This window comes from Lagopus leucura, unplaced genomic scaffold, assembly GCF_019238085.1.
Source record: "Lagopus leucura isolate 7727_CA_CO unplaced genomic scaffold, USGS_WTPT01 Super-Scaffold_1, whole genome shotgun sequence".
Lineage (NCBI taxonomy): Eukaryota > Metazoa > Chordata > Aves > Galliformes > Phasianidae > Lagopus > Lagopus leucura.
The window spans coordinates 40,513,446-40,523,441 of NW_024962250.1; positions in this window are offsets into that span (position 1 = coordinate 40,513,446).

Sequence of the window (9,996 nt, forward strand, 5' to 3'; positions counted from 1 at the left end):
TGAACTTGAATTTACTAAAACCTCAGCAAAATTTGCTCTATACCTCCAGGTTCAAGAGGAGCAATGTGAGAGGGAGGACAAAGGATCGGTTCCTTCCGACATGAAGGTAGGGACCAAACTGCCAGTCTCAAATCCAATGATTTCATCACTTCTCTGCTTCCTCCAAGTGAAGAAAACCAAACGCAGCTCCCGACTCTGCTCATGGCAATTTCTGTTGTCTACTTTTCCACCTGTTCAGAGCACTGTGCTGCCAGGAGGTGCAGGTGGAAGTGCTGCTAATTTCCATCCTCCCTGCAGGCTTCTGCTTGAAGTGTTGTGTTTTGCACCATGTCCCTACAGACAACCCAAAGCAACATGCCCAGCTGGACACCCAGCAGAAATGACCTGATTCTTCAGTTATTAACTCAGGATCATCAGGAGAACCCAAGCATGCACAAGCTCATCAGGTGGTTTTGCTCAGTGGTTATGGTTATCTCCATCATGGGTGCAGGGAGATGGTCCTGAACAAGCATCTACAGCATCCAGTGAGCAGCTCTTGCTGTTGAAACACTGCAGGAAAGGATTTCTTTTTTGGCCAGCTTGCTGAATTCCACTTTTTTTATATTAAAAAAAAAAAACAAAACAGCTATACATGAGCATCACTGGATGCCCCATCCCTGGAGGCATTCAAGGCCAGGCTGGATGTGGCTCTGGACAGCCTGGTCTGCTGGTTGGTGACCTGCACATAGCAGGGGATTTAAACTGGATGGTCACTGTGGTCCTTTTCAACCCAGGCCATTCTATGATTCTACAATCAAGCTCTCTTCCATACTTGCTGCATGTATTGCAACAGAGGGTGCTGTGCACGTACACAAAACACCTCTCACAAACTTAGGCCTCTTTTCACAAAGCAAATCTATTAAAAAAAAAAACATTAAGTGAACCCCAAAACTATCACACTTTACTGAAATCTTGCACTTTGGGTCCTGATCTTGCAAAAGCCACATGCACACATACATTCTAACAGATGCAAACATCTGCCTTAAGCAGCCCCAGATCCAAAGCCTGAGTAGTGGAAACAAGCAACAAGACAAAACAACAAGCATAGAAGGTGAAAAATAAAGACATGAGTACCTGGTCCATGGAGGCACCAACCACACTGAAGAAAGTGCTACAGAGGAAGCTAAAGTTCAGTAGGTCTAAATGAATGGGAGACTTCAGTTGACAGACCCAGAGCCCTGCAGAACTCCAGGCTTCACTCTATCAGCATTTCTTTGCTCTATAGCTGGTTTCTAATGAAAAGCAATACATGATTGGTGTATGTAATCAGTCATGGTCACAGCAAGATGGTCCCATAGGTACATGAGGAGGAGAACATATGTATGAACAACTGATTAAAAACAGCTGCCATAGTACCTCCACCTGAGGCTGCATGTAAGCAATTATCTCTTTAGTAAATAGCACTTGTTTTAAGCTGTATTTCTTCCCTTGCATTTTCATTTTGCTGTATATGTGCCAACCCATAAGTGATTAAAACGTAATGGTAGCTGCTCATTAATCCCAAAGAATGGGATACACATCATACAGTCTGGCATCACTTTAAGCACTAATTAAGGGAAAGACTGCTTTGAATGTAGCGTGTGTTTTTCTCCCTGGCACCTTCCTGAAAACTATTCGGCTGCTTTCACCCAGTGCTCATGTTGAGCATTTCACAGCCACGGGGCCAGGCTTTGCTGATGCAAATGGATGCATCACCCACAGAGCTTTGCCAGCACACACCAGTGGAGGATACAGCTTTTTGCCTTTTCTCTGTCTGGCATCCAGGAGAAGTTGTCACTCATCCACTGGGGCCATAAGAGAGGGATTGCATTATTTTTTCTTTTTAAACTCCAGAGAAAGGAAATTTAATGATTATTTGGAATAGCCATTCCAGCTGGTGAAAGTTCACATCACATATTTATGCCTGGAAGGGTGACAGCAGAGAAGCTTCAGTGTCTGCCTTTCTTGTCTCCCTCACACCAGCCAGAAGTAAACAACTGCATTTAAAACTTAAGATATTTAGGAGAAAATGTGATGCCCCTTAATGAGGTTTAACTTTTATATCAGTGCATCTGTCATCCAGATTTTATATCTGTGTACACAGATAGCACCACGAGTGCTACCAGCCACATACGTGGAATCAGAACTCTTCAAGGCTACTGGTGAAGCTGGACTTTCCACCAGTGCTTCTATTAATTCCTCGATTCCAGCCAGCTTATACAGGACAGCCTCCTGACCCCTGTGTCTGTATCCCAATAAAACCATCACCTGCCCTCCAGGATTTAAAACCTCTTCCACTCCCTCTGTGCCATTTGATATACAATCATTGTTTACTGTTTGCACTAAATCTCTTCCAGTGAGAGACAAAATAATGCCCTTCCAGGTATGGCTGTGATTACACCGCCTCTATCCACATTTGAAAGCCCTGCTCCCAGTTGTGTGACTGCAGCTCACCTCGATATTAGATTCCATAAATATTTTGTAGCTGCACTCTGGATGCAGCAAGTACTGCTGGTAGCCCAGAAGGGTTGATGGGCTGCCCAGACTGGCTTCAAATGACGGCCAAGCACAGGTCCTTAGGCTGCCTCGTTAGTAATTCACAGGTTATTACACTGCTAAATTATGGCGGCATCAAGTTTGCAGCAAAAGTGGAACCTTACAAAGACGATGATTGCGTCATAAAAATGATCAATGGAAATTAGTATTAGGGCATGAAAATTGCATCTCACAATGGCTCAAGTGGTTTAAATTCCATTTGGTTAACAGGCAATATCACATTGCTATAAATGCGTAATAGAAATGCATTTCCAGTTGGAGACCCTTATCGCCGAGGCTTTAAATCTTCGTGCCTCTTTCTTGACACTGAGCTGATAGGAAGAGTGCAATCAGCAAGGTGAGGCTGGTGCTCTGCTGGCTCCAGCTGAGGTCATAGACAGCACAAGTGAAGCTTCAGACCTAGCCTTTGCTGTTGCTTCCTTCTTGCATATCCACGTTGAACTGCTTCATCCCAACAGAGGTTTTTCATGACTTATATGCAGAGCTCTCTTATCCATCAAGTTCATAATTATCACGGTATACTGTATATGACAGCTGCTGCTTTAACCTATGCTCTATTATAAGAATTCCACACGTGAAAAAATGAAAGATTGTTAATCCATATTAATAAAATCCCGTTGTCAGTCGCCTTTCAAATATCTTTTTGCACTTAGGAAGCTGCCTTTCTCTATTTAGATCATCCAATTACAGAAGCTGTAATAGCGTATGCTTCTACAAGAAATATATAAATTCTCCTGTTGTCTTTGCCAGGAAATATGATATTTAGCATTTTAAAAAAATCTAGAATCACAGTTACATGAAGAGTCATTCTAATGTTGATAAATACATTTCTTACTCAACTCCTGTTCTGGGGATTTAAACTTAATTAAAGCACTTTTAAAGTTTTACCATATAGCAAAGACATGAGCATAATAGCAAAAGTTGTCATGAGCCCTATACTTCCCCACAATACATATTTCTCCTACCAGCCCCTACCTTTCATCCGTTCTTGTTTCCTTACGAATTTGCTAAAAAGAAGTATTTGGTGCATGCATCTTTCTCAGCACAACAGATCTCAGTGTTGATGGGACTCACGCAATCTAAGTAATGGATGCATTTCATAATCATCCTTGTCACAATTAGATAAAACTGTACTCCAGGAGGCTCTCATAGCAGGTGCACTATGCTCTGGGAAGGCATTTCAGACACAATCACAACGGCTCTTGTGGTACAGATCCATTTGTCAACTTGTATTCTTGAAATTAAAAGACATCACTTGCAGGACAAGATGGTGATTCTTAACTCTTGTGTCATCCATTCCTTTCAACAGACTTTCTCCATCGAAGCATCCAGACAAATTAACACCCCAATTGCTTTCTGTGACATACTTCACAGACTTTGGGTTATGTGAGTTCCTGGGACTCTTCGAGGCACAAATAGTGCTATCATACCCACTGTCATCTCAAAATATATCCCAAGGTAGCACACCTGGAGCAGTAACAGTGCATATAGCTTCCACACATCTAGAAAGGATGCTGCCTAGTTTGGCAATATAGAAATATCTGGATTGCTCCACCGTATGCTCTGATTTTACACAACGTTCAGGTATTTTGTGTCATAAGTCCTTTGGTGCGGTTCTGTGCTCTCCAGATTTGTTATGAGGGGATCATTCTGCAGAACTGCAGGTTGCTGACACATTGGGCTGATTACTGTGATTCCCTACAGACAACCCGAAATAAAGTGTACAGAAAGTTTGGGAAATAGAGCCAAGCTCTGCCTTAATTTACATGGGCACTAATGAGAACTGAGGTACCCAAGGAAGTGCAGGGAAAGGGATAATTGAGCCCTTGAGTCTTTTTACCTTTGAATGCTTCAAGGTCACCCTGCTCCATCCCTTCTCTCTGCCCCATCCATCATTGCTAGTTTACAGTGATTATCAACAATTAGCCTGTCATGGCATTACACGGTAAGATACGCTGCAGTATGCAGAATATTTTGAGCCAACGCTTGATTTTCTACTTAAAAGCTGAACAGTAACCACAAACCCAAAGTTACAAGAGTTGCCCAATCTTTTTTCCTTTCTGTTTGTCATTACAAAGAAGGATATACCCCACCCTGCCCTTCCTCCAACACAAAATAAAAAGAAATCTTTCATTTAACTTTGTATCCTACCTGGTTTTTGTTCAATATTATGTGAGAGCTGTGGAGAATTTAGTTCACAAGGAAAACACATCACAGAATGCATACTGGAAGACTTACTGAGATGCTAGTACATAACAGAGGTGACTTCCTGACCACATCTGGATATAGAGCATCAGCAAACTGTCCCAAGTTGCACCTGGGGGGTTTAGGCTGGATATTAAGAAGACTTTCTTCATGGAGAGGATTGTTAAGCATTGGAATGGGATACCAAGGAAGTGGTGGAATTTCCCATCCCTGGAGGTATTTAAGAGATGTGTGGGCATGCACTAAGGGACAGGGTTTGTTGATGGGGCTCAGTAGGTCAGGTTGATGGTTGAGCTTCATGATCTTGAAGGGCTTTCCCAACCTAAATCATTCTATGATTATTCAAGCAATTCTCAGCCCATCAGTGGGGGACACTTCCAGAGCCATTTGTTGTCACTGCAATAGAAATCAACCCAGCTCTGGTGGCTGCAGTGCCTGGGCAGTGATTTATATGCTACAAAATTCTTCCCAGAATGTTCAGAAAACAAAAACAAAGGACAATTTTGCTGTCCCAAGGACTTCTAACAGCAATTACCAGTAAGGTATAATTGCACTGAATCATCTTTTATCCATACTTCGTGTTTCACACAGGTCAAGCCAGGTCCCTCTGTTAAATCTAAGCAAAGTAACTTCTTGTCTCCTGTAAATACATTCTTTGGCCACCTATCAGAGCAAGCAGCTGTACTCTAATACCTGCCTTAGTAATGAGGCAGGCAGCCTCGAATAGCACAACCTGCCCTATTGGGAAACTGAGGATGCTCCACTGAGGGGATATGTTCAGCTTTCCTTTGCTCCAAGCAAAAGATCCCCGTAATAATCTTCCTAGTTCATTGTTTGAGGCTGGTAGTGCCTCTGCTTACTCATCACCCAGCTGTTACCCTCTTCTCTTTATCTCCTGTCTTGTTTAGGAGCTTGAATTACTCATTGGCAGCTAATCTTCTCCCTCTGTGTTTTGCTCTGGGCTCAGTCACAAGTTACTCAGGCTAACTATTTCTTCTCCCACTTATAGCCCAGACTGGAGACCCAGTCTAGTGAGAATAAAAGATCTTCCAGTCAGAAAAACAATTTTGCTGATAAAGTTTGAGGAGAATTATAGGAGGGCAGAAGGAGAGGGGGTGGAGAAGGAATTTTGGAGGAAAAAAAAAAACAACCAGTAGGTTTTGAGGTATTTCTTTAAGTGATACTAGAAACTTCTGTTGGTACAAAACACCATTAATACCTGTGGTATTTATGGAACTTACAAAATAGGTAAGATATGTCTCAATTTCATATGACCAGTAGTTATACTTCTAACTTTGCTGCTCTTCCTCACTCTTGTGATTGTCAAAGACAATCCTTGCAAGGGATGATTTATCTGATTTACCTTAGACATCTGCTGGAGGAAGAGATGAATCACTTTTTGAAGGCAGCAGTTCTACTCCATTGGCTGTAAACAAGCCCAAGGTGAATAGCTTACACAGCAAGACTCAAAACTTATCTAAAGTAGGGTTAGTGAATTCTGCTTTTCCCAAGGATTTGGCCCTATTCAGCCCTCCTTGAGAAAGAAGATGCCCCATTCTGTTCCCTCAGCTTAGCTGCCAAACTACCACTTGCTATAAAATGTGAACCAAGTCAAGACATCCACCTATACGTCAGCCAGGATCCATTGCCACCCGCACTTCTCACTGGGGATCTACTCAGGTCCAGGCAAAAGGTGCCTCCTGGGTGCCTCTGTTTATAGCCACCTCTCAGACTTTCCTCTCCCTGCTTTAAAGTTACCATTCTTACACTGATAATGATGATATTTCTTGAAGTTCAGATGGGGTCACTGAGGTTGGGATGATTCTTGGCATCAGCTTGTCTTATTCCCTGCTAAAGCAGGGGCAGGTAGGGTTTATTCCCAGAAGAGCTATGTAGACAGTCATACACAGATTTCCAGCTGGAGAGACGTAAAGAATGAGAGGTGAGAAGAAACATTGCTCCAAAACAAGGTTATTTGCAGCACACAACTGGAGGCGGGGACATGAACTCTGGAAATGTTGAAATAGAGACCTGATTCTGGGCATTCTGGTACCTCACCAACAGTGCATCCATCATAATCAAACAAGATTTCACACCACTGCTGCATAGTGTTACTTCCATTTTATTGTGCAGTACTGCCTGGCCTGCAGCCTACAGAACAGTCCCTCTGCTGTGAGCTCCCTGGTAGCAAAGAGTTAAGAAGATTATCTTCAAAAACTAAAAAGCTTTCCTAAAATGGAAAACCAGTGGGGTTCGCACAGTCGCTAATCATACTTCGAAAGGACAAGTCTGATAGAAAAATACTTGAATCCGATGCAAACACTCCCCATCATCTCCATCATGCAGCAGCCTGTGCTGACAGAAGATGCCCTCATAGTACCAGTGAAGCATGCTATGCTTGTCACGCAGTAAGGGAACAACTCCACAAGAAGAAGACTATTACCAACAGAACTTTTTCTTTGGCAAAGTGCAGTAGTCCAGAAGAGCCTTTGGATGAGTGTACACAATAACACGAGGATGAAGATGTTTCAAACACTGGTTCCAGATTGTATCCGATGGTGGACACGGTCTGTAAAACACAAAAGATATGGAACTGAACTGCCTTAAAAGAGACACCCCTGGAATAACACAGAGAAAACCGTTTTGAGATACCAAATGAAATACTTTGCTGTACTGAACACCTTCACAGCATCTGGCTGAAGAACTGCTGAGCACATAGATGCAAGATAACAGTGTTTTCTTTGTTGCTTTCCGGGCCACAAGAAAATCAGCCTTTAAGCTAGTCTCTATCCCATGTCTTTTACCCAGCTCAAGCAAACAGAAGTGGCATTTAATACCCTGCATTTCAGTTCAGCTGATACAAGCCCCCAAATCAGTTTGCAACAACAAGCGGACTCCCAATGAGCTTTACTCTCACATTCATCCTCACGTCAGCACTGCACACGTTGGGGCCAAAGATACATCTCCCATCTCCAGCTCACTGTAGGAAATCCAGGCTTTGCTTTCTACAGCACACTTTTGCCAAGCAGGACTGGTTACAATATATTTGCAGAAGGATTGCCTTTTGCTCAGAGTTCACACAAATACATCATTAAAGCTCCAGTGACCAGAAAACTGCTTTTCTGATGATGTATCAACGTCATACATCATCAAGATGTGATTTGGGCATGATGAATTAGTGGAAAATGCCATCAGAGCTCCATTGTTGAAGGGATACATCACTTTTCAGCAGGTCCTGGCAAGTCCAAAAGCACTACAAATAATACTTCAAAAGATTTTATTTAAAATACATAAATGAGATGTGTGTCAAGGAGGAAAACGGGACCTAGAGTCACTAACATGCCTGAGGACACCACATGCCTTCTGCTCCATATCAAGCACCAGCATACCTCAGCTCTTTTCTGAGATGAGGCCAACAGGAAATTGGGATAATTGGATAATTTGATCTGCTTCTGTTAATGCCCAGCCTGGCCTTGCCACTGCAGCTGATGAGCGCGGACCTGGTTGCAAATATGCGAAGGGCATCTTTGATTTCCAACCATTGCCTCTTCAAAGATCTCAGCTGATAACGACTTTTAGGGATGGTTGAACATTTTTGCATTATTTCTCATTTTCATCTCACCGATTAAGCCCTCTCTCTCGGTGCTGCATGGCAGCAGCCTGCCAGACTCTCACAGCTGCACTGCCAGATGCTGGCTGGGTCTGAAAGAGGAGATTTGAACAACAGGTGGACACCTGATGATATATTATGTTCTTGGCTCAGGTCAAAGTGGCAGATATATCAGAAAATCTGTTCTGGAGAGGGCAGTGCACAAGTCTTCCAGATGCTGAAGCCTTCACTAATCATCCCAGCCAAGTAGGGTTATGTGATGGGACCCAGCTGCCCGACATTACTGCTCAGATGGACTGGTGTCATTGGGCTGTTGCAGGATTGAGAAGAGCCAGACTGAGTAGAAGCTGGTGGCAGGACAAGTGGGGAGCTGTTATTGCAGTTTTTGCTCAAGTCACAGCCCCACCTGCTCTCTGCAGCCAAGGTGGACATTACCCATCTCATAGCAGGACTCATATCCACAGAGATGAGGCTGATGGACACCAGCAGGCTGGGGAAGCCCTGTTGATCCCAGGAATCCAACTGGATGGAGAAACTGAGCAGTCCTGGACCCTGTTGCAGTACTGAGAATACATCTGAGGAAAACAAGACACAGCCAATGGGCACAGCCAGTTGTGGCCACATTGTGCTGGCACTGCAAATATTGCCAGGATTTAGAGTAGAGGCAAGGAAGAAGTAAGAATGCAGAAAGTGCTCTGAAAATCATTTTTTTTTTTTTAGATAAATCATTTTAAAATAATTGTAAAAGCCTCAGAGGACATGGACCAAAACTTTGTGACAGAAAGATGAGTTTCTCACCACCCAAAATCTTACTGCAGCTTTTCCAGCACAACCTGATGTTATCTGCATCCCCAACTAATGTAAGCAAAATAGAAATTGCTGCCCAACTTTTTGATAATCGATTTTCCATTTGATGCTGCCCCTAGAAACCAAGGAAGCTCCAGAGATCCTCTCCACTCTTTGTCTCAGTTTGATACTGATGTTCAATTGCATTTATGGATGAGCTACAGAGGCATTTGCAGCCTTCCAGCTTAATACACATCCTCTCAAGCATTTCATTATAACTGTTATTGAAATTAGAGTGAAACAATTTTAATTTTCAAGACTCAGATTACTCACATTGCATTTCTGTCTTAAGCCCATGCCAACTCATCCTCGATAATTGCTTATTTGGTCACTATTATTAGAGCTGATAATCATAAACACAGATTAAATGGATTGACAAAGTGTGTGTATCATACTATAGCCAAGACTGAGCTTGTTTTCTGCATTTTGAGCCATCCATGCAAGTGTGTGAAACTCGAGCTGATTTCTAAGTTTTTGTATTCATAATAGGTTAAAATTTATGTTTCTCGATGGCTTAATGCATGGGCAGAGCAGAGGGAATGTTGCCTGTACCACAAAACAGCTTTTCTAATGAATCTCCTATTGTAGAACGTGCTGGCAGTGCGAGCACAACATCCACAGCTCTGTAATTAAGTTCCTTCTCTAACGGAACAAAGCAAAACATCCATTTGTACAGCTGAATATGACAGTAATTAGAGATCACCACTTCAAGACTGTGTGCAAAATACAGTCTTGCTCTAGCCATATCTATGGCAAAAAGA